The sequence below is a fragment of the Hydra vulgaris genome, chromosome 02 (assembly GCF_038396675.1).
Source record: "Hydra vulgaris chromosome 02, alternate assembly HydraT2T_AEP".
NCBI lineage: Eukaryota > Metazoa > Cnidaria > Hydrozoa > Anthoathecata > Hydridae > Hydra > Hydra vulgaris.
The window spans coordinates 20,566,283-20,589,539 of NC_088921.1; the positions used below are offsets into that span (position 1 = coordinate 20,566,283).

The following is a 23,257-nucleotide window of genomic DNA, read 5'->3' on the forward strand; positions in this document are numbered from 1 at the left end:
TACTTCTGGAGGTATTGACCCTCATGTGGTCTCTCTGACTCTTTTAGATTAAGCAAGTGCTTTATCCGAAGGGCCTGACTTTGTATAATAGGTTCTATGATACCTAAGCCTCCTTTTGATGTTGGAAGGCATAGAATTTCCCTTTTAATGGGTTCGGCATGTTCACTTTGCCATAAAAACGTCGATGTTCTCTTTTTTATTTGTTTTTTAATTTGAGTGTTTATTGGAAATATATTTGCGATAAACCATATCTTTGAAAGTGCTAGTACGTTCAGAAACGTTCCTTTGCATTTCAACGATACGTTTCGATACTTGAAACATTGGACCTTTTTATCAAACTTAGATATTATACGCTTCCAGTTTTGGCTCGCAGTAAAACCCAGATCTGTATAAAAATAAACGCCTAAAATTTTCATGCCTGTTTGATTTACCCAACTTAAGTTGTGGTCAGTATAGTATCCTTTTTCGATATTGTTTTGATACGCAAGGTAGTTAAAAGGTCCTAGCGCTAAGGCCTTTGATTTAGATTTATTTATGTTTGACCCTGTTGCCTGTTGAAATTCATCTAAAGTTTTGAAGATTTCATCAATTGATGTTGTGTTTTGTGCAGTGATTATGGTATCATCCGCATATTGAAAAACTTTTAGATTTTTTTTATTTCCTGGCAAAGGGATTCCATCAATGTTTTCATTCATTTTAATGGCAAGAGATAAGGTTTCAACCGCCAAACAATAGAGCATAAGTGAGACAGGATCACCTTGTCGAACTCCTCTTTGTATCTCAAAAGGTTGACTCATGAAACCATTGTTTATGATTATAGATTGCGAATTTTTCAGACTTTGTTTGATGGCTAGTATAAAGTTGGGCCCTAGGTTAAATCGCTCTAGGACTTTGAATAAGAACTCCCGATCTAATTTATCGAATGCCTTTTCTTGATCAATCGAAAGAATAAAACCGTGAGTTCTTTTTCGATTTGTATATTCAATTAGATCTCTGACCAAGAAAAGATTAGAGAAGATTGTTCGGTTAGGAACCGAGCATGTTTGCGATGGTTCTAGCATTTTTTCTAATAGTTTAGCTAATCTATTTGCTAAAGCTTTAGTCATTATTTTGTAGTCGGCACTCAGAAGTGATATAGGTCGCCAATTTTTCAGCAGTTTTGGGTCTCCTTCCTTAGGTAACAGACTAAGAATTGCTGTTCTCTGAGACCACGTTAAGTTTCTGTCTTCTTGAAAGAGGTTTTCATTAGCTAGCCCAGTAAAATGTGGTCCGACCACATCCCAGTATTTTTGATAGAATTCTACTGGAATACCATCTATACCTGGAGATTTTCCTTTTCCTAATGATTTGGCTGCATTATAGAGCTCTTGTTGAGTTAACTTTTCATTTAATGGTGCATTCTCTTCAGCACTAAGGGTGTTTTTAATGTAATTTAGGAAGGATTCTTGTTTTCTTTTGTCTAGCTCTTTAGCCTGGTATAAAGTACTGTAGTAGTTTCTTAATATTTTATTTACATTTATGGGGTCATTGAATAGGGTGTTGTTTTCTATGACTTCAGTGATAGCTTTCTTTTTTTGGTAGCATTTTTCCATCGAGAAGAGTAACTTAGAAGGAATTTCTCCTTCTTCTACTATTGCTTGTTTGGTTCGTATAAAAACTCCTTTGTCAACTAACAATGATTTCATTTCATTTTTTAGGGATTTTATTCGTTCGTCGTTTTTATCGGCTTTTTCTTTTTCTTCTTCTGTTTCTTTTTTTAAATTTTCGATTCTAATTTTTTTATTTAGGGCTATTTCTTTTGACCTTACAACTGCATTTTCTTTTATTTTGTATTTAAAGATTTCCCAACATTGGTTATTGTTTTTATGCTTGTGTTTGGTACTTTTAAATATTTCCAGTTCCTCAGCAACTCTAGACGTAAAGGTAGGGTCGTCAAGGAGGTTTATATTGAGGTGCCAGTATCCTGGGCCTCTTTTGTTTTGAATTTTTTTTTGGTAGCTGCATAGTACAGCCTGATGGTCACTTAAATTAGAGTCTATAATATCTGTGTGGATCTGAGTATCGTTATCGCTAAGACTGTATATTCTGTCAATTCGGCTGCTGTAAGAATTGTCTTTTTTCTGAAAAGTATAATTCTATATAAAGTATTTTTCTGAAAATAATAATTTAATAGGGGTTGGTCTTTCGATATAAGTCAAGTAAACCGTATTTCTCAGTAAAGAGTTTTAGGTTAAAAGTGCCATGGGTATTATTTTTATTTAGATGATCTCCACCTTTCCTATCTAGTGTAGGGTTTTCGACCATATTAAAATCACCCGCAAGAAAAAGGAGATCCGATATTTCATAGTGTTTTCCGAGAGAACCAAAAAAGAATTCTTTTTCTTGAGGGTCATTTGGACCGTATATAATTATTATTCTAACTACAGTGTTATCAAGAGTAATGTTTGCTGCAAGGACTCTACCAAGTTTGTCTTGTGTGATATTGCTAAAAAGAGCTTTGTGTTTCGTTAGTATTGCTACCCCACGTTCTTTGCTTGTGCCGTTGTTCCATATCACTAAACCTCCACTTTTTTGTTTCCATTCTTTTGACCATAGTATCTCTTTTTCTTTGGTGCAGTGGGTTTCTTGGATACAGACAATATCGCTATCAATTTTTTTGAGAAAACTCATGATATTATGCCTTTTGGAGTCGCTATTTAGCCCATTTACATTGAATGTCAAAATTTTGAAAGCCATTTTTAGAATGTTTATATTTCATATTTTATTTATATGTATCTATACATAAAATTTTATCGTATCTTATTTATTTATTATTATTTTTTTTTTTTTTTGTTTTTAGTTTTATATTTTTTCTTTTTGTTTTTAGTTTTATTTTTTTATTTTTGTTTTTAGTTTTATATTTTTATTTGATTTTTTAGTTATATATTTTTATTAATTTTTTAGTTAGATTTAGATTTTATTAGGATCTGCCCCTGTTGGGTCAGGATTTTTATTTGATTTTTTTGAATCTTGGGAATTTGCTGTTTGTTTTTTAATTGTGGTCTGCCTTGTAGTAATTTTATTCTCTTTCGGTTCATCGCAGCTTTCTTTTTTGTTCAGCTGCATTGCGTTAGTGGACTCATCTATAATCTGATTTTTATTTGTTGAGGGTGAGTTTTGAGGTGTCATTTCCTTTTCATTTTGTTTCGCTGGTCCTAGGGTCTCGTCTATAGCATTTGATTCATTTAGTGTAAACTCTATCCTACAGTCTTTTGTATTTTGGCTGTGAGTCACCAATGTTGTCATTGCTAAGGTTGCTGTTTCCAGCACAGGTATGTTTTCATTTACTTTTGCTGGTCCTTGGAGCTCAGCAATGTCTGATGAATTTAATATATTTTCTGTTGTTGAGTCTTCCTCTGTTTGACAAACAGTATCATTTGATTTTGTTTTACTATCTGATTTTAAAGGATTAATTTTATCATTTGTTTCAGTCTCAGGTTGTCCAGTGTAGATAGCCCTTACCCTGAAACCTCTAAGAGTAATGTGTCTTGGAATAGGCGTTGAAATGTTTTCGATTATGGCTATCAGTGTTCCTGAATAGTAGAGTGTTCCATTCTTTGGAGTTTTCCTCATAACAGGGTGTGTTGTAAGGTGCTTTCCAAAGCCCATCTCTTCCAGGTGTTTGCCGATTTGCGCTGTTTTGGCCTCAATAGGTAAACCTAAAATAGACACCGTCGTACGGGTGCTAGGTTCTCTAATCGGCGTAGAATAATAAAAGAGATGGTGAAAACCATTGATGGAAAGACCTTCCTCCAGGTGTTTACTCTTAGCACTTGAGGTTTTCATTACTATTTCAAGGATAGTTCCTTTTTTAATTATTTGTACTCCTTCAAGATCTTTATCTAAGTTTTGTTCTTCGATAACACAAAGAACATCATTTAAAGATACCTTTATTTGCAACTTGCTAAGAAGGGTGTTTTTTAGTGTTATATGATTAATACTACAGGATTTGTTTTTAGCAGCCTGTGCATAACTTTTTGTTTTTGTGTTATTCAAGTTCATCGTTTCATTAACGATAGAATTATTATTTTCATTGTCGTTTAAGACATCATTTATATCAGATATTTGACAGTGCATAGGATTTTTTAGCATGACGGATATTTACCTAGTAAACATATAAAATATTACCGCCTCTCGCTATAAAACCCTCGAAAACTCACTAGACTAATTACTGTTACACTCTATACGCACCGTACAAAAGCAATCCTCACAAGGCCAGTAGACCTTTTCTAAAAATCCTCTATAGACAACCCGTGGATAGGGATGCGTAAGAAAAATTACTATAATGGTACGTAGACCTTAAATAAGAGAAAAAAATAAACCTCAAGCTCAAACTAATGCTAATAAATCTCAAGGGTACCCCTCTTGATCTTAGCCATTAGGCCGAGAAGCGATAACTGAACACTGCAGACATAGTCGGACTGACGCCGTCTTCAACAATGTACTTGTGGTTTGAATTAGAACGTCTAATCATATTTGTCGTCGTCATCATCAGCAGCATCATCAGCAGCAGCAGCTGAGACCATTAGTGATGTTAGACACTCTGAAAGTCAAGAATTTTTCTTATTTCCAATCTGGGCCGCGCTCAGCAGTAGTGCAAAGCCGAGGCAACCCGTGGTCAGGGCAAGGTAAACCTTTGATCCCATGACCTAATGCCAAAAATCAGATTAATATATGAGCCGGACTGTGCCGGCGTACCAGATATTAAACTGTTAAGAACAGATCCTTTTTTTCTTTACAATTTATTTCTTACAAATAATATTTACAATAACACATTAGTTATACAATATTTTAATATTCTCCCAAATATAGCTAAGTATATAACAATGTTAAAAGTTTTTACTTATTTTTGAACTGCGGTTTTAAAAGTAAAGAAAACGAAAACGAAAAACGAAAAACCGAATTTTATTTACAGCAATTGTTCATTTTAAAAAATCTTCAAATTACTAAATTACTAACAAAAATTCTTTTTAACATAATTTCAAAAAAAAATAAATTCAAATTAAAAAAACATTCTCAAATAGATTTTAAAAATGGGTTTTATAAAAATTGTTATAAAGGTATCAAAGAACACTTAACAAAGGTTATAAAAGTTGGTATAAAACCATAAACACAAAAACACAACACGCTTTATCAGGATTAAAAAATATATGGCTGGCCATTAAGCCTTGCATTTAAAATATATACGCATGACCGTCACACCTACTAAGGTTGCTGGGGTCATGCTTTTCTAATACTTCAGTTTAAAAAATATTGTGCTGGTTATTAAGCCACGCTTTTAAAACAAATAGGCATGTCCGTCGCAGCCACAGGGCCTGCTAGGGACATGCTTTGTCGTAAAAAAAATAACTAAAAGTAAGTAAAAATAGAAAGATTGTAACACGGTTATATGTTTACTTAAATAGTAAACTGGAGATCAACTGTATTTTGTCTACTTATTGCGTTATTAATTGAAAACAAAGTATGAAATTTTTCAACGTTGTTTTCACGCGCATACTTATCATATTTTATTTTCCATATATACTTAATTTCTTTATATATATTGTGCGTAATTTTCGTTGCATTAATAGTTTTTTTTTCCTTAATTCTTAAATTTCTAGCTTTCCATATTTCAGTTGTTAAAATGTTTGTTATTGTTGTTACCAAAACGGCTCTAGCATCTATTATCTGCAATTTTTCAATATTTATGTAAAATAGAGCTTGAATAATATTAAAGTTGTTTGCGGGGAGTAGCTTTTCATAAATAAATTTTATTTTGCTCCAGATCTCTCGAGCGTATATACAATAGACAAAAACGTGTAAAAAACTTTCTGTTTGATTACATTCTACACAAAGGGTGCTCCCATGTCCCCGATTTTTAATAACAAATTTACATCTTTCTAAGGTTGGTAAAGTGTTCTGAAGAACTTTCCACAGCGTGTTTTGACATGGACCTTGGGCATACGATCTGAAACATCGGATCCAGATCCTGACCCAAGATAAGTTCTTCTGGAACACTCTATTCCAATAAGTTTGCGTTTTGGTTATGTCATCAAAATCGCTCTGGTCACTCAAAGACAAGTATATGGTTTTTGTAGATAAATTTTATTGTTTTATTAAGTCAAACTTTGTTTTTAAATTTTAACGATGTCGCTATAGTAAAAGGGTGGTTCTTTCAGAGACTTAGGAAAACTTATTTCGTTTAAGAAGTTCCATTTGAGATAACCTTTTTTAGCGTACTTGCAGAGTGAGTAAGATGAAAAGTACTTTTGAAAATAGAAACTTTCATGCGGTCTGGGAACCTCCTGCAAAAACATCATATGCTTCAGTCTTAACGCATCTGATTGTTTCTTTACGTTACCCATTGGGAACCTCCTGCAAAAACATCATATGCTTCAGTCTTAACGCATCTGATTGTTTCTTTACGTCCCCAGTCCGCCTTTTGTTGGTTTTAAATTTAAAATTGACCTTTTAATGGGTTCAATAAATTCGTTTTGCCATAAATAAACTGAAGTTTCTTTCTTGATTTGATTTTCATAAAATTTTGGCAAAGGAAAGATGTTTGCGACAAACCAGACTTTTGACAAGGCCAGTGTGTTCACAAACAACCCCTTGCATTTCAAGGAGACATTTCTGAATTTAAATTGTCTCAAAGATTTAGCAAATTTTTCAAATGATTTTTTAAAGTTAATTTCTGCAGAGTACTCTGAATCATTAAAAAAGATTACTCCTAGGACTTTAAAACCGTCTTTGTTTGACCAGCTTAGTTTATAGTTTGTTGGATTTTTTTCAAAATTGATATAATCAAAACCGCCTAAAGCGAGCGCTTTAGTTTATATTTTGTTTATATTTGAGCCAGTGGTATTTTCAAATAAGTCAAGAGTTTTAAAAATTTCTTTAATACCACCTTGGTTTCTGCAAATCAAAGTATCGTCAGCGTATTGCAAAATTTTCAGAGGTACGGGGTATCCAGGAATCATAATTCCTTCTATTAGCTTGTTCGATTTAATTTCAAGGGCTAGAGTTTCTACCGCAAAGCAGTATAACATAAGTGAGATGGGATCACCCTGCCTAACTCCTCGTTTAATAGGGAACGGTTTGCCCATGTATCCATTATTTAGTATAACTGACTGACTATTTTTAAGACTTTGCTAAAGTGCGTTTACAAATTTGCTTCCTAGGTTATATTTTTCGAGGATTTTAGAAAGAAAACCTCTATCCATTTAATCAAACTAAATTAAATAAAACAAATAACACTAAAAAAAATATAAAATAAAAAACTGTGTTAGGTAAAAAAAAGTCACAGCCAAGAGTTACATTCTAAACTCTGAATAACATAACAGAAATATATAAAAAAAAACTAAATAAAAATATAAAGAATAAAAAAGCAAATAAAAATATAAAATCATAAAACAAAAACAAAAAACAAAAAATAAAATCTTCCAGCCAGAGCCTTGGACTAGTTGGTCGAAGAAAAAAAAAAAAAAAAAAAAAAAAGTATCTGTTTTTCAGGGTTAGGGTTAGGGTTAGGGTTATCGCTTCTCGGCCTAATGGCTAAGATCATGTGTAGTGTCTGTTCTTATTTCGGCTCCGGACCATCTCTCAATTGGTTTCGGTGTTGTTAGAAAGCAGAAACAGCACAAGATCGAAACCGTGTCAGTCGATAAAGGTTCTTGGCGTAGTCGCTTTTTCAGTGTCTCCTTCTACGTCCAGAAATCTCAAAGCGTTCCGTCAACTCCTAACGTTAAATGGAGATAAACCATTAAGTTAGCGCTACTCAGTTTCGGCTGAGTGGCAACTAAACCCTTAAGTGGGCATAAACAAACCCTTAAATGGGCCAAACAATCCTTAAATGGGCTAAAAAACCCTTAAATGGGACAAAATATGGAGTCTCGGCTCCTAAATAACACCGCATTCTAGGGCCCTGTGTAAGCCTGGTTTCAGCTTCAGGTCACTCTAGTTAGTTGGAAAAAAAAAAAAAAAAAAGGATCTGTTTTTCATTTTAGCCGAGACAGCGACTTTAAAAGTGGAAAAACTTATTTCGTAGTGGTTTATTTAGGACTTTTGTGTTTATTTGGGTATTTACGATATGGTTTCAAAGATCATAGAGACCGCCGAAATTGTTATCGAAAGAATGAAGAAAACCGCAACCGGAAACGGCAGCGAAATTTTATCTATTTTATCTCCTTACAGCTCCGACGACGATATCGAAGTTGATCCGGACCAGCAGAAGACGAAAGAGAGAAGGGACGCGGAAGCCCTACCAAAATTTTCAAAAATGCCCTACGCATCAGTAGCTACCCAAAGCATTTATAAAAAAAATCTCCCAAAAACGCTAATATCAAGATTACGGATACGAGTTGACATCGATCAAGTTATAAGTGCTATCGAGGCAGTAAACTTAGGACGAGAACTTGAAGGCGTCCAACTAATTCGTGGAAACACTGTCTTGGAGATTGTGATGAAGACTGACACCGCGAAGAACTTCTTGTTATAGAGGGGACTCGATAAGTGCGGCCTTCATCACATCTTTCAACAGTCAAACCCTGATAGGGAGCCGAGCCAAGTTACTCACGTGTCTGTGTTTAGCCTTCCTATCGAGCACAAAAATCTCCACATTGGCAACGTATTTGAACAGCTGGGCTATGGCCGGCATGCTTACACAAAGCCTGTTATGAGGAAAACGCCTGTGAGTGGAACTGAGTACTACACAGGAATCCTCGTAGCGGTTATGGAAAACATGCCGAGCCCGATGCCGGTCACCATGAATATTATGGAATATGCCATAAGAACAAAGCACAATGACCAACAAACAGCGCAAGTTGAACAAAATACTCTTGTTGAAAATCCGAGTCAAGATAACACAAATCCAGCACCAGAAAAAATCCCTCAATTACCACCAACAACCTCTGAAAATCCAAATTCATCTGAACCGATAAGTCTAAATACCATCCCAAGTGAAATGAAATCTAACCATGAAATCGAAGGAAACACTTTCAAACAACCCAAAACAAATCCCAAAATTGATACCCCTAACGAAACTGAAGATACCTTAAGCCAAGTAATCACCAACCCTAAAGAACAACAATCTATCGGAACATATGAAGACTGCGAAATGAAGAATGGTATAGAAGGCGAAGGAAACGACGATTCGCAAATGGAAGAGACACACCAAACACCCGAAAATAAACTTAAAAACAAGAGTAAAACCAATCAGAACCACCGAAAAACCGACAACATAAAATGATCTACCAAAGAATGAACAAAACAACGGTAAAATACCTTTATTTTTATTTTACTTTTTTCAACTATATTAATTTATTGACTTCGCGCATTTTAAAACAAAAATAATTTTTCATTCTTTATTACTTTACAATAAAGAAAAGGAAACTTTATTTTTAAAATGCTTTATTTTAAATATAAATGGATGTAAGAATTCTCACCTTAAATGTGAACGGTCTCCAAACTGAGACCAAAAGAAACATAATATTTCAATTTCTCAAAAACTCGGACTATGACGTTATATGCTTGCAAGAAACGCATAGTACCGAGAAAAATAACAACACTTGGACAAATGAATGGAAACACCACACAAACGGTTGCTCTCTTTGGAATAACGGAAACCAAAGAGAGCGAGGTGTTTCCATTCTAACAAAAGACAACACTATTTTCCAAGAAGTCACGCAAGACGACTGTGGGAGAATTCTTGCAGCCACATTTACTTTGAAAAACTGTAATCTAAGAGTAATTAATATATACGGGCCAAATGACTTACAACAAAAAAAAAACTTTTTTAAGCAAATAAGAAAACATGCGCGCGGATCAGAATATATGATCCTTAAGGGAGATTTCACTATGGTTGAAAACCCTCTGTTAGACAGAGAAGGGGGTGATCTACCTAGTAAAAGCAATACTTTAGGCAAAGCCAACTTAAATTTTTTTTGCCAAAAGTTCAAGTTGGTTGATATTTATAGATATGTAATCCCCAATAAAAGTGATTTCACCAATGAAAAACAGGACAAAACTTTCAAAAGCAGGATAGACAAAATTTATGTACCTTTGACACTCTCAAGAAATTGCGAATGCTCTTTAATAGAAAACAAAGTAAGTGACCATAAAGCCTTCGGTTGTACTCTAAAACTTGAGAAGGTGAATGAGAGAGGCCCGGGCTACTGGCACTTAAATGTTGATCTATTATGCGATTGCGCCTTTAAAGCTAAACTAAAAAAGCATTTTGAATTGGCAAAAACTAAGAAACATAGTTACTCCAGTAGCAATCAATGGTGGGACATCACAAAATCTCGCATAAAATTGATTGCTATTGAGGCGTCAAAATCCAAAAAGCGCGAAATAAAGCTAAAACAGAAATCTTTACAAAAACAAATCGATGAGGAAAACCAAATACAAATGTGAGACTTAGAAAAGCTTGAGGATCTGAGATCAGAGCTTCAAGAACTCCTCTGCGACGGGGGCGTGTTCGAAAGAACTAAACAAACCTTTGCAGAGGAGGGCGAAAAACCTTCCAAGGCTCTCTTTCATATGGAAAAAAACAACCAAAAGAAAAAAATTATAAGAGAAATAAAAGACGGTGACACCGTTCACACGGACACCGTCAAAATATTAAAAACAATTAGAAATTTCTATAAAAACATTTACGAAACAAAAAATCTCAATAAAGAAAAACAAAGCAAATTTTTAGCAAATATAAAAACATCCCTCACGGTTGAGCAAAACGAGCCTTTAAATATACCCTTTAGCAGCGAGGAGCTTTATAACGTACTGATTACAATCGACCAGGAAAAAGCATTTGATAAAATTGACAGAAATTTCTTGTTTGAAACACTAAAAAAATTCAACTTAGGTGAAAAATTTATAACAGCAATTATGCAAACAATGAAAATTTCTAAATGAATAATAATTAGCAACGGATACATGAGTGAACCTTTTAGTGTAAACAGAGGTGTTCGTCAAGGCGACCCTATTTCATTCATGCTTTATTGCCTGACAGTGGAAACCCTCGCTCTAGAAGTCAGAAACAACCCTGACATAGATGGCATTCCCCTGCCTGGCACAAAAAACAAAATAAAAGTAATGCAGTACGCCGACGACACCACAATATTCCTGAGAAACCCGAAATCGATCTAAAGCGTTTTCAATACGCTAGACGATTTCGAGGAAGCCTTAGGATCAAATATTAACAAAAGCGAAACTAAAGGTCTGGCGTTAGGTGGATTTAACCACATCCACTTTGAAAACACGACCAGAATACTAAACCAATAGCTGTTTAATATTAACTGGTGCAACGCCTCAGGCATTAAAATTTTAGGTATAACCTTCCACACCGACCTAGCCTACACCGCTAGCGCAAACTGGAAGAAAGCCGTTAAAAACTTTAGAAAAAAAATCAATAGTTTTAGATACCAAAACATATCTCTAAGGTGCAAGGCTATTTTTGTTAATACTCTTGCACTCTCTAAGGTGTGGTTTGTGGCCAACGGCTTCCCAATTAACGAATTTACCGCTAAGCAAATCAAAAAAGAAATATCAGCGTACTTATGGCAGAGCGAATACGCGCAGCCCATAAAAAGCGATATCTTAAACCTACCAATAAATAAAGTCGGACTGGGCATTCTTGACACAAAAAAGTAAGGTTTATCCCTCCGAACAAAACATATACTCCAAATAAATGAGCAAGAAAACAATCACGAGTCATGCTTTATTCAAAACTATTATTTGGCGCACCATCAAGCTAAACACGCGCGAACAAACTACCCGCAATGGTTGTTTCTTACAAGAAACAACTTCCCTAAATCTTTAAACAAACTTCCATTTTACTATAAAGACGTCATTAAGAACAATAAGTGCGATGACAAAATTTTAGAATTTAAACCTAAAAGCGCAAAAACTATCCGCGTGTTTCTCACCAAAGCTGACAAAAACTTTAATTTAATAAGAATACAAAGGGCATGGGATACAATGCTACAAAAAAATCTTCCATGGCAAAAAATATGGGGGAAAAGCTTTGTATCTCACGCCATCGGACCCAGCAAAAACACCCTCTGGAGAGCCTTAACTAACTCACTTCCGACTCTTGAAAAAATTCAGAGTTGGAGGAAAAACAGAGGCCGCGGAAACAATATTTGTAAATCATGCGGCGCAGTGGAAAAAACAATGCACCCTTTTATCAACTGCAAAAAGGCTAGGTTTGTGTGGAAGGCCTTTATACCAACGTACGAAAGACTTTTACCAACAAAAAAATTTAATACTGTTCATGCAATCTTTCTAACAAACATCGAGCACTTGTCAAAGAAAGACCACACTGCGAAAATAGCAATAACTCTGGCTCACTTAATAACCTCGCGGTTATGGTGGGCCAGAAACATGACACTTAAGGAAAACAAAAATATACCCTCGGCAAATATTGCAGAGAGGATCAAAAAAGATATTAGAAATATATGGAAAATAAACTATAACAAATACTTAAGAGAAACCAACGTGGAAAAATTCCACAACATGTTTTCTATAAACAACGCAATTAGCGATAAAATTAATCCAAATCTAACTCTTCTCTTATAATTGTCGGTTTTTAACCAAACAATTAACATTATTTTTATTTTTATTTATAAACGAAAGGCATGTCCCCAGCAGCCCCTGTCGGTGCGACGGACATGCGTACATTTTATAAATGCGAGGCTTAATGGCCAGCACTATATATTTTAAACAAGAAAAACACGAACATGTCCTGCAAAGCCCGGTGACAATGATGGATGTGTTTTTTTTATAACAGCCTGGGGTAATAGCCAGGCATATTTATTTTAAACTCGTAATTATTTTGTTCTATTAACTTTTATTATAATCTTGTTGTGGTTTCATTTCGATTTATATTTTCGTTTTTCAACTTTTCGATTTTCGTTTTTGTTTCTATAACCACAACAGTTTTAAATAAAGAAAACGATTTTTGCTAAATTTTTATAAATAAATAATAAAGAAACGCAATACTGTCTCTGAAAAGCAAAGAAAAATTTAATGAAATCATTAAAAAATTTTCCCCCCTCATTGTAAATAGTCCCCTGATGTAAATATTTAATAATAAAATATATATAATTATAAAAAAAAAAAAAAAAAAAAAAAAGTATCTGTTTATAGCAGTTTAATATCTAGTACGCCGGCACAGTCCGGGTCTAATATTAATCTGATTTTTGGCATTAGGTCATGGAATCATAGGTTTACCTTGCCCTGACCACGGATTGCCTCGGCTTTGCACTACTGCTGAGCGCGGCCCATATTGGAAATAAGAAAAATTCTTGACTTTTAGAGTGTCTAACATCGCTAATGGTCTCAGCTGCTGCTGCTGATGATGCTGCTGATGATAACGACGACGAAAATGATTAAGCGTTCTAATTCAAACCACAAGTACATTGTTAAAGACGGCGTCATCCGACTATGTCTGCAGTGTTCAGTTATCGCTTCTCGGCTTAATGGCTAAGATCAAGTGTAGTATCTGTTCTTATCCATGAAATCCATGAAATCCATGAAATCCATGAAATCCATGAAATCCATGAAATCCATTCTTATCAGAAATCTATGTATCTGAATTGGAAAACCCTAATGACGATTCCCCAGTGCACTTAGGTCCGATTAACGAGGAAATAAATAATATAATAACGCAGAATAAAAGCTATGCTCACGCTGCATCCTTAAAAGGCAAATCATCAACAAAAGACTACTTTAAGCTTGACAACACACTTTTATGTAAGCTTTCGTTAAAAACTTCTTTTCGTGATGTTCTATGTTCTCTTAAAAAAGAGAACTTAGATGAAGAGCTCGAAGGAGCTCAACTGTTAAGAAAAGGAGAACTTCTGGAGGTAGTGATAAAAACTAATAAGGCTAAAAATAGGCTACTAGAAAGGGGTTTGACAACTAACGGCTTTCATCAGCGATTCTTCTATTCGACTCTAAGACGAGAGCCGAGCACTCGTGTTTACGTGTCAAAACTAGGTCTACCAATAGCTGCTAAACTTGCTCAGATTGGGAAAGACCTTGAAGAGAAGGGGTACGGAAAACATCTAAAAACATACCCTATTATGAAAACAACCCTAACTAAAGGAACGCAGTACTTTCCTGGGACACTAATGGCTGTTATAGATAAATTGTATAAAGATATCCCAAGGTTTGTAAAATTAAGGGGCTATTACGTAAGAGCTATTTATACAGGACAGCCAGTAAAAGAGAAAGCAGAAATAAATATCATAACCCCAACCGAAACAAGCTCTGCAGAACCACTTCATAAAGAAACAAGCATAGCAAATGACAAACCAGAACAACAAGAACCTGAATTAATATCCAAGAGTACCGAAGAACCAACACAATTGAAAATATGCGAAGTTTCTGCAAAACCATCAGATCAAAACAAAATAAAACAAAACGAAACAAGTTCATCAAAAATTATAAAAGAAATCAATCAAAGTGACGCTTGCGAAATGGATGATGATTCTGTTGATGACGGATTTACGGAAGTAAATAATAATAAGAATAAAAAAAGAAAACCTTCAGACGAAAAATAAAAATTCTAGAAAAAGAACCAACATAATGAAGAACCTGTTTAGAGGAGAACCTAAAAGCCAAATAAAATATAACTATTTACAAAATTTAAATAAAGTTAAAAACCAGGTAGAAATACCAAACAAAAACCAAACAAAAACATAAAACGAAAAACAAAATAAAAATATATAACGAAAAACCAAATAAAAATATAAAACAACAACAACAAAAACAAAAAAAAAAAAATATAAACTTAAAAAACAAATATAAAAAAAATATAAAACTTAAAACAAATAACATAAAAATACTCGTATTTCCTTAAAAAATGGAGTTGAAAATAATGACTTTTAATGTAAATGGCCTAAATGATATTATTAAAAGACACAAAGTAATGAGATTTCTGGAAACTTTAGACTGTGAAATTTTCTGCATCCATAACACTCACTGCACCAAAGAAAAAGAAGATCACTGGGCAAGAGAGTGGAAACAAAAAACAAATGGCTCCTCTATATGGAATAATAAATCGAACAAAGAAAGAGGAGTTGCCATTCTCACTAAAACTAAAACAACCTTTGATCAAGTAACGAAAGACAACCATGGTAGAATCTTAGCAGCAAACATAGATGTAGTAAATACAAAAGTGAAAATAATCAACATATATGGTTCAAATAACCCAAATGAAAAAGAAAATTTCTTTGAAACTCTAGAAAAACATACTAGTGTCGGTGATAAAATAATCTTGGCTGGTGACTTTAATATGGTGGAAGATGCCAATACAGATAGGCAGGAAGGGGATTCGCTAAACAAAAACAATACTCTTGGTTCCAGGAGTTTGACAAACTTCTTGTTAATGCATAAAATAAAAGATGCCTACCGCAAGCAAAACCCTTGTAAGAAAGAATTCACATATGAAAAAACAGATAACTCATTCAAAAGCCGTATTGACAGGATCTACTGTTACTTAGATAAAATTACTAAATGGACCTGCTCAATACTTGAAAACACTCCAAGTGACCACAAAGCCTTTCTAGTTAAAATACAAATAGAGCCTCAATCTCAAAGAGGCACCGGATATTGGCATTTAAACGTCAATCTTTTGAATGACCCCATCTTTAAAAGCTCTGGCAAACAGACTAGCAAAAGTTCTTGACAGAATATTGAAACCATCGCAAACATGTTCAGTACCTAAAAGATCCATTTTCTTTAATATATTTCTATTAAGAGACCTGATTAAATACACAAATCAAAAAAATATAGAGAGCTGCGTAATTTCGATCGATCAAGAGAAAGCTTTCGACAAAGTAGATCGAGATTTTCTCTACAAAGTAATGGAAAAATATAACTTAGGTAAAGAATTTATCTATGCCATAAAACAAACTATGGAAAACTCTCAGTCTCTAATAATAAACAATGGTTACCTCGGTAAGCCTTTTAAAGTGAAGAGAGGTGTAAGGCAAGGCGACCCAATAGCACTCATGCTCTACTGCATCGTGGTGGAAACCTTGTCTTTAGAAATAAAGAGAAACCCATTTATCGAAGGCATACCCCTGCCTGGATCCAAAACACCCCTAAAAGTCCTCCAATACACAGACGACACAGCAATAACAACAAAAAACGTATATTCTATCCATGAAATCTTTAAAGTATTAAATAACTTCGAGCAAGCGACTGGCTCAAATATAAACTTAAACAAAACAAAAGCACTCGGTTAAGGTGGCTTTAACTTTATACTCTATAAAAACTTTCAAAAATGGCTTATTGCCAGATCATTATATTAATTGGGTTAATCAAACTGGCTTCAAATTCCTCGGTGTAACTTTCTTTACTGATCTAGGATATGCTGCCTCCTAGAACTGGAAATTGGTATTCGAAAAGTTCTCGAAGAAAACAAGGTTTTTTAAATATAGAAACGTATCTTTGAAATGCAAAGGTATGTTCCTCAACACCTTAGCTATGTTAAAGCTATGGTTTCTTGCAATTATTTTTCCAATAAATAAACTAATAGAAAAAAAAAATAAAAAAGAGACCTCGAAATGCGTCTGGTAAAGTGAGCATGCAGTGCCGGTGAAACGAAATATGATTTACCTTCCAACGACAAACGGGGGCTTAGGAATCCTAGACCCAGCCAGACAAAGTATAGCTTTGAGAATGAAGCATCTTTTCCAAATTAAAGAATGTCAAACCCCACACGAATCTCTTTACTTACAAAAATACTTCCTGGCAACATCACTAATAAAAACAATGAATCATAAATATAAACCTTGGCTATTTTTAAATTAGAACAATTTCCCAAAAACCCTTCACGAACTTCCACTCTTCTATAAAGACACCTTAACTACCCTTAAAAACAATACACAATTGTTCCAATTATCGAGCAAAACATATAAAAATATTTATAAAGGATTATCTAACTCAGAAAGCGATCCGCATATAAAGCAAATACAACTGATGTGGGAGACAAAACTGCAAAAGCATCTGCCCTGGAAACAAATATGGGCTAGAAACATTAACTCATATGCCCAAGGACCTAGTCAAAATACCCACTGGAGAATAATGTTTAATTGCCTACCAATGCTAGAAAAACTGCAACACTGGAGGAAAAATTGAGGACGAGAAAATGCGTCATGGAAATCTTGCAACCTCTTAGAAACCACTCTTCATCCATTTATAACATGCAAAAAAGCGCGAACTGTATGGAATGAAATGAAACAAATTTATAATGTGCTATTACCAAACAAAACCATTAACATAGTTCAAACATTATTTATGACAAATGTCGAAGAGTTAACAAAAAATGACAAAAAAGCAAAAATAATAACGACATTAACACATATCACAAACACCGAACTGTGGAGAGCCAGAAACAACAAACTAAAAGTAAACAAAGACATCAACGCTAAAGACATAGTCAGCAAAACTAAGAGAGAAATAAATATGTGTGGCAAAAAAAGTACAACAAAGCAGTTCGAGAAAATTCAAAACAAACATTCTATGATACATACTCAATCAATGAAGCAATATGTAAAAATGAAAAAGACTCCTTAATATTTACCATATAAAATCACTCAAATCATAAAGTATTACCCTGAAAATATAAAAAAGCCTAAAGCATAGCAATATGAAATAAATATAAAAAAAAAAAAAAAAAAAAATAATCTGTTTTTATCAGTTTAATATCTGGTACGCCGGCACAGTCCGGCTCATATATTAATCTGATTTTTGGCATTAGGTCATGAGATCATAGGTTTACCCTGCCCTGACCACGGGTTGCCTCGGCTTTGCACTACTGCTGAGCGCGGCCTAGTTTGGAAGTAAGAAAAATTCTTGACTTTTAGATTGTCTAACATCGCTAATGGTCTCAGCTGCTGCTGCTGATGAAAATGATTAGACGTTCTAATTCAAACCACAAGTACATTGTTGAAGACGGCGTCAGTCCGACTATGTCTGCAGTGTTCAGTTATCGCTTCTCGGCCTAATGGCTAAGATCAAGTGTAGTATTTGTTCTTATTTCGGCTCCGGACCATCTCTCAATTGGTTTCGGTGTTGTTAGAAAGCAGAAACAGCACAAGATCGAAACTGTGACAGTCGATAGATGTTCTTGGCGTAGTCGCTTTTTCAGTGTCTTCTTCTACGTCTGGAAATCCCAACGCGTTCCGTCCACTCCGGACGTTAAATGGAGATAAACTATTACGTTGGCGCTGCTCAGTTTCGGCTGAGTGGCAACTAAACCCTTAAATGGGCTTAAACAAACCCTTAAATGGGCCAAACAACCCTTAAATGGGCTAAAAAACCCTTAAATGGGACAAAATATGGAGTCTCGGCCCTTGGGCCCTGTGTAAGTGTGGTTTTAGCTTCATGTCACTCTAGTTGGTTGGTAAAAAAAAAAAAAAAAAAAGAGTGTCAGTTCTTGATTCTTAGACATTAGGTGTATAATTGAGCGGCTGATTACTTTCGGTGAGGTTTACGTGCCTCTTATTGCGTTAAGGAGTTTACCCTGCCCCTACAACGGGTTGTGGGTAAGGCAACTTTAGTTTGTAGAAGGTTGGGAGGAGTGAGAGAGTTTAGTTTGAGTGGTATTGTGTGACCGAGAGTTTTTTAAATATATGGTACACGTTGTGTATTACTAATATGATTACAACTGAAATAGAAAATGATACTGTAAACATAGGCCATAGCGCCATAAATAAAAGCTTTTCTCAAGCAATTACATCTTCTACTAAAAATCAACCTAATAGATACAGCATTCTTAGTAGGACTCTTCTGAGTCATATAACTAAGAACATTACAGAGCTCGATGTTCTCTCGGCTCTAGAAGATGCTGGTTTAGATAAAGACCTAGAAGGTTTTCAAATATTCCGTAGCGGAACAATAATCGAACTGGTCATGAAAACTGGCAAAGCCAAATTATTGCTCCAAGAAAAAGGTCTCTGTGTCAACGGTGTAGTACATCGCTTTTACAACTCAACACCGACCCGAAACATTATCAAACGTGTCGCGGTATCTGTTATTGGACTTCCGCTAGAAAAAAAGGGGTTTCCGGTAGGAATGGCGCTGGAATAGTTAGGATATGGTAAGCATATCCACACCAGACCCGTGTTCAAAACAACACCAAAGAATGGAACACCGTATTTCTCTGGTATTTTAGTGGTTATCATTGATAATCTGTTAAAACCAATACCCAGAAATCTAGTTTTGAGGGGCTATAATGCTCGAGTAATATATACTGGTCAACAACTACCGGAAAATAATCAAAATAAAACACAAATAACATCATCAAGCGATAAAGGAGAAATACTTGAACAAGAGATAGACTTAACTAAAGAATCAATTCTAAACAAAGAAACACCCATTTCGACCAAAGAAAACACAGAACCGGAAAAGATTGCAATACAAAAAGAAGTAGTAACTCAATATACTGAAAGTGTTGAGAGTAAAAAAAGTGAAAGTAGTAAGAACGGAAGTATATTAACAACTAAAACTGAAGAAGGAGAAATAGTCATACCTGATGAGCTTGATGATATGAACCATTTAGAAATGGTGGAATGTAACTGGAATTTATTTAAAACCTTCGACAGATATAACTGTAGCGAAGAAGACCTACAAAAATTCAAAGATCATAAAAAAGCTGAATGGGGTCAATATGTGTCAGAACTCCGAAATTATAGAGCACTCAAAAACGAGCAAAAAAGAAAAGGAATAATAACGCCAGTCAGTTTTAAAAATATGGATTAAGGCGAAATGTATGCATATAACAAAAAAGAATTCAAAAACCATAACGCAAAGGAATATTCATTTGAAGAAACATAAAAGTATGTAGCTCATAAAATAGCAGAATGGGATCAACGAAAAAAGGAATTTTTTACATTTATTGAAGATCATAAATTAAAACAAGAAGAAAGACGCCAAAAACAACAAATCAATCAAATCAAAAAACAAAAAAGGCAAAAACTACAAGAGTAAAAAAATATATACAGATCCAACTATATTCGAAGCAAAAATCCTAATTTCATTTGATTAAATAAAAATAAACTGTTACAAGTGCTAAAAAGTCACATCCAAGAGTTACTTTTTAGACTCTTGATTACTCAATAAAAGTACAAAACATTAAAACAAAAATAAAAATAAAAAACTATAAACAAAATATAAAATCATAAAATTATAATAATAAACAAAAAAAACAAATTAAAATTAATACTGCCTTCTGGTGCCTTGGACCAGAAAGTAGTAAAAAAAAAAAAAAAAAAAAAAAAAAAAAAGTATCTGTTCTTATCAGTTTAATATCTGGTACGCCGGCACAGTCCGGCTCATATATTAATCTGATTTTTGGCATTAGTTCATGGGATCATAGGTTTACCTTGCCTTGACCACGGGTTGCCTCGGCTTTGCACTACTGCTGAGCGCGGCCCAGATTGGAAATAAGAAAAATTCTTGACTTTCAGAGTGTCTAACATCGCTAATGGTCTCAGCTGCTGCTGATGATGCTGCTGATGATGCTGCTGATGATGACGACGATGAAAATGATTAGACGTTCTAATTCAAACCACAAGTACATTGTTGAAGACGGCGTCAGTCCGACTATGTCTGCAGTGTTCAGTTATCGCTTCTCGGCCTAATGGCTAAGATCAAAAGTCTTAGTTATTATCCGAGACTGTGGTTTCTAACTGCTTAGAAAAGGTTTTGAAGTGTATTTTTTTTTGTTTTAGTGCTATCGCAATGGAGCCATCTCCGAACACGAGTAGAAGCTCGCCCGAACTTCGTCTAATCTCAGAAGAACTGCTAAAGAGGATGGAGACTGCTCGGAACCACTCTTTGTCTGATGACTCAGACACAGAATTGGATTTCGAATACAGTCCTGACGAGGATACCGATATGGATAGTGATTCCACCAACGGCGCTGAAAAACGACCTATGCGGACCGTTGCGGAATGACAATCATCGTCGTCTTCGAAGACCCGTAAATCTATCCCGATCGCTGTGGAACCCCGAATAAATTCCAAGCCAATCGGAAACACCACGACCGATACGGAACATTGAGAAACTGCGAATACGCCTGGAAGCGTTTCTATCGTTGTGGAACGACAAGCGATCTTGCGACCTGACAGAAGAAAACTCTCTGCTTCTTACAATCATGACCGCGTTGTTCAGAGCGCCACTACACCTTTGAAAACCTATGCCAATGCTGCAAAGACAAATGACAAAGAAGGAAAACCATCGCTACCGCGAACGATATTATCTAGACTTCAGTCGAAATTTACTGTAACTGATATTCTAAAGGCTCTTGAACGCGCAGGTTTAATTCACGAACTGGAAGGAGTCCAGCTAATCCACCGTGCGACCGTTGTCGAAATGGTAATGAAAACCAGAAGAGCAAAATACCGGCTGTTGGAACATGGGCGTGATATTAAAAATTACCGTCGACAAACAACCGAACCTTTTAACGAAGGACGCATATTTCAATTTTTTGTTTACCGCTCGAAGCAAAAACCCTACAAGTAGGAATTATTCTCGAACAAATGTAATATGGAAAAAATGTTGAGACTAAGTCTATCATGTGGTTATCGCCTGGATCAAATGTTCCGTATTACTCCGGTATTCTTGTTGCAGTAGTCGAAGATCTTAACTGTCGAGTTCCAGAAACACTAACCATTAGAGGACATCGAGTGCGAACGATGTACACTTGGCATCCTGAAGATCCGTCAAACGATTGTGATTCTGACTTTCGTTTTACATCGCAAACTGACGTACAACCGCAAACTATCGTAGCCCAACCGCAAACTACTATAACTATGCCGATAGTTACTGAAAAACCAACGCAAATTGTTACCAGAGAACTGAATTCTACGTCCTTTTCTACATGTTCTCCTGAACTAATAAACCAAATTGATCACGTAGCTTCTGCTGCCGTTGATGTTAACCATCGGGAGGATCAGAGGAACAGCACCGTGGACGCAGTAATAAAGGCTGTGGAGGTGCCTGAAGCCACAGCACCACTTGGTGGTGTTGTGTCGGATGACCCTTCCCACGGTGCCTCTATCCTCCCCGGAAATATAGGGGAAACCTACTCTACCGGAACGGATGTCGTCCCTGATACTATCACGGAAAATGAAGTAAAGAGCGCCAAAGAAGTCTTGGAATCAGAAAATGTTGAAGGAAAAAATCCGAAAAGGAAAATATCCATACCGAATGATGTTCCTTTTGAAGTTGTAAATGACAAAAAGAAGAAAACCGACACCACTATTAAACTAAACCCGAACATTGACGCAGCCTTGAAAAATGATAACTCTATACTATCGAAATGTTTATTTAAAGAAGATCGTGGGCGTATGATTGGACAACTTATGGCTTTACAGTTTGGATCCTTTGACGCCAGCGAGGCCGAAAAAATTGAAAAAGATCCGGGAAAGTGCAGGTTTATAAAGGACAATTGGAGGAAAAGTTGTACGATTAGTCGAAGCAAACTAATAGCTCTTTTGAACAATCAATACACAAAGTACTGCAACCAATTCCAAATCCAACTGGAATAGTAAGAATCATTTTTTTACGTCTTTACATTTATTTATATATTTGATGTTGTTTTTACAAAAATCTAAATTACTATGTTTGTTGAGAGATTTAAACTATACCTTTTGAAATTTATTGCTTTTAAAAACTTCAAATAAAAATTTTTTTTTGTTTAAAATTCATTTTTCTCTCAACAAAAGTTAAATATGGCAGCAAAAATACTATCGTTAAACGTAAACGGTTTAAATAACAATCAAAAAAGGAATTCATTAATGACGTTTTTTCTAAACTTTGACATAATTTGTTTACAAGAAACCCATTGTTGTGACACAACGCAACGGGCATGGGAAAACGAATGGTTCGTAAAATCAAACGGTCATTCAATATGGAATAACAAAAACAATAAAGAAAAAGGAGTGGCAATTCTAAGTAAAAAAGAATTTATATTTTCAGAAATTACAAGCGGAAAAAACGGTAGAATTCTTGCTGCCAGTTTTTATTTAAATCAAAAAGCTTTTCATATTATTAACATTTACGCACCTAATGATCCGCAAGATAAGGAAAAGTTTTTTAAATTTTTAAGTAAAAATGCGCTTCTGTGTGACTATTATATGTTAATAGGTGATTTCAATATGGTTGAGGACCCGTTTCTCGATAGAGAAGGCGGGGACCAGTTTAATACAAACAATACTATAGG

General features: G+C 35.0%; 3 non-coding genes and 3 pseudogenes across 3 annotated transcripts; 5 read left to right on the forward strand and 1 right to left on the reverse strand.

Annotated features, from left to right (window-relative positions):
• Positions 1 to 4,608: 4,608 nt before the first annotated feature.
• Positions 4,609 to 4,801, reverse strand: LOC136077368 (U2 spliceosomal RNA). Its single transcript, XR_010637039.1, has one exon. It is a non-coding gene; the product is annotated as a U2 spliceosomal RNA (small nuclear RNA).
• An 8,317-nt stretch (positions 4,802 to 13,118) lies between these two features.
• LOC136077440 (U2 spliceosomal RNA) lies at positions 13,119 to 13,307 on the forward strand. The gene has a single exon (XR_010637071.1). It is a non-coding gene; the product is annotated as a U2 spliceosomal RNA (small nuclear RNA).
• A 173-nt stretch (positions 13,308 to 13,480) lies between these two features.
• Positions 13,481 to 13,604, forward strand: LOC136077488 (U2 spliceosomal RNA; annotated as a pseudogene).
• Positions 13,605 to 17,682: 4,078 nt separating this feature from the next.
• Positions 17,683 to 17,868, forward strand: LOC136077429 (U2 spliceosomal RNA). Its single transcript, XR_010637063.1, has one exon. It is a non-coding gene; the product is annotated as a U2 spliceosomal RNA (small nuclear RNA).
• A 150-nt stretch (positions 17,869 to 18,018) lies between these two features.
• On the forward strand, positions 18,019 to 18,085 carry LOC124813048 (U2 spliceosomal RNA; annotated as a pseudogene).
• Positions 18,086 to 20,252: 2,167 nt separating this feature from the next.
• LOC136077394 (U2 spliceosomal RNA) lies at positions 20,253 to 20,472 on the forward strand (annotated as a pseudogene).
• Positions 20,473 to 23,257: the final 2,785 nt, after the last annotated feature.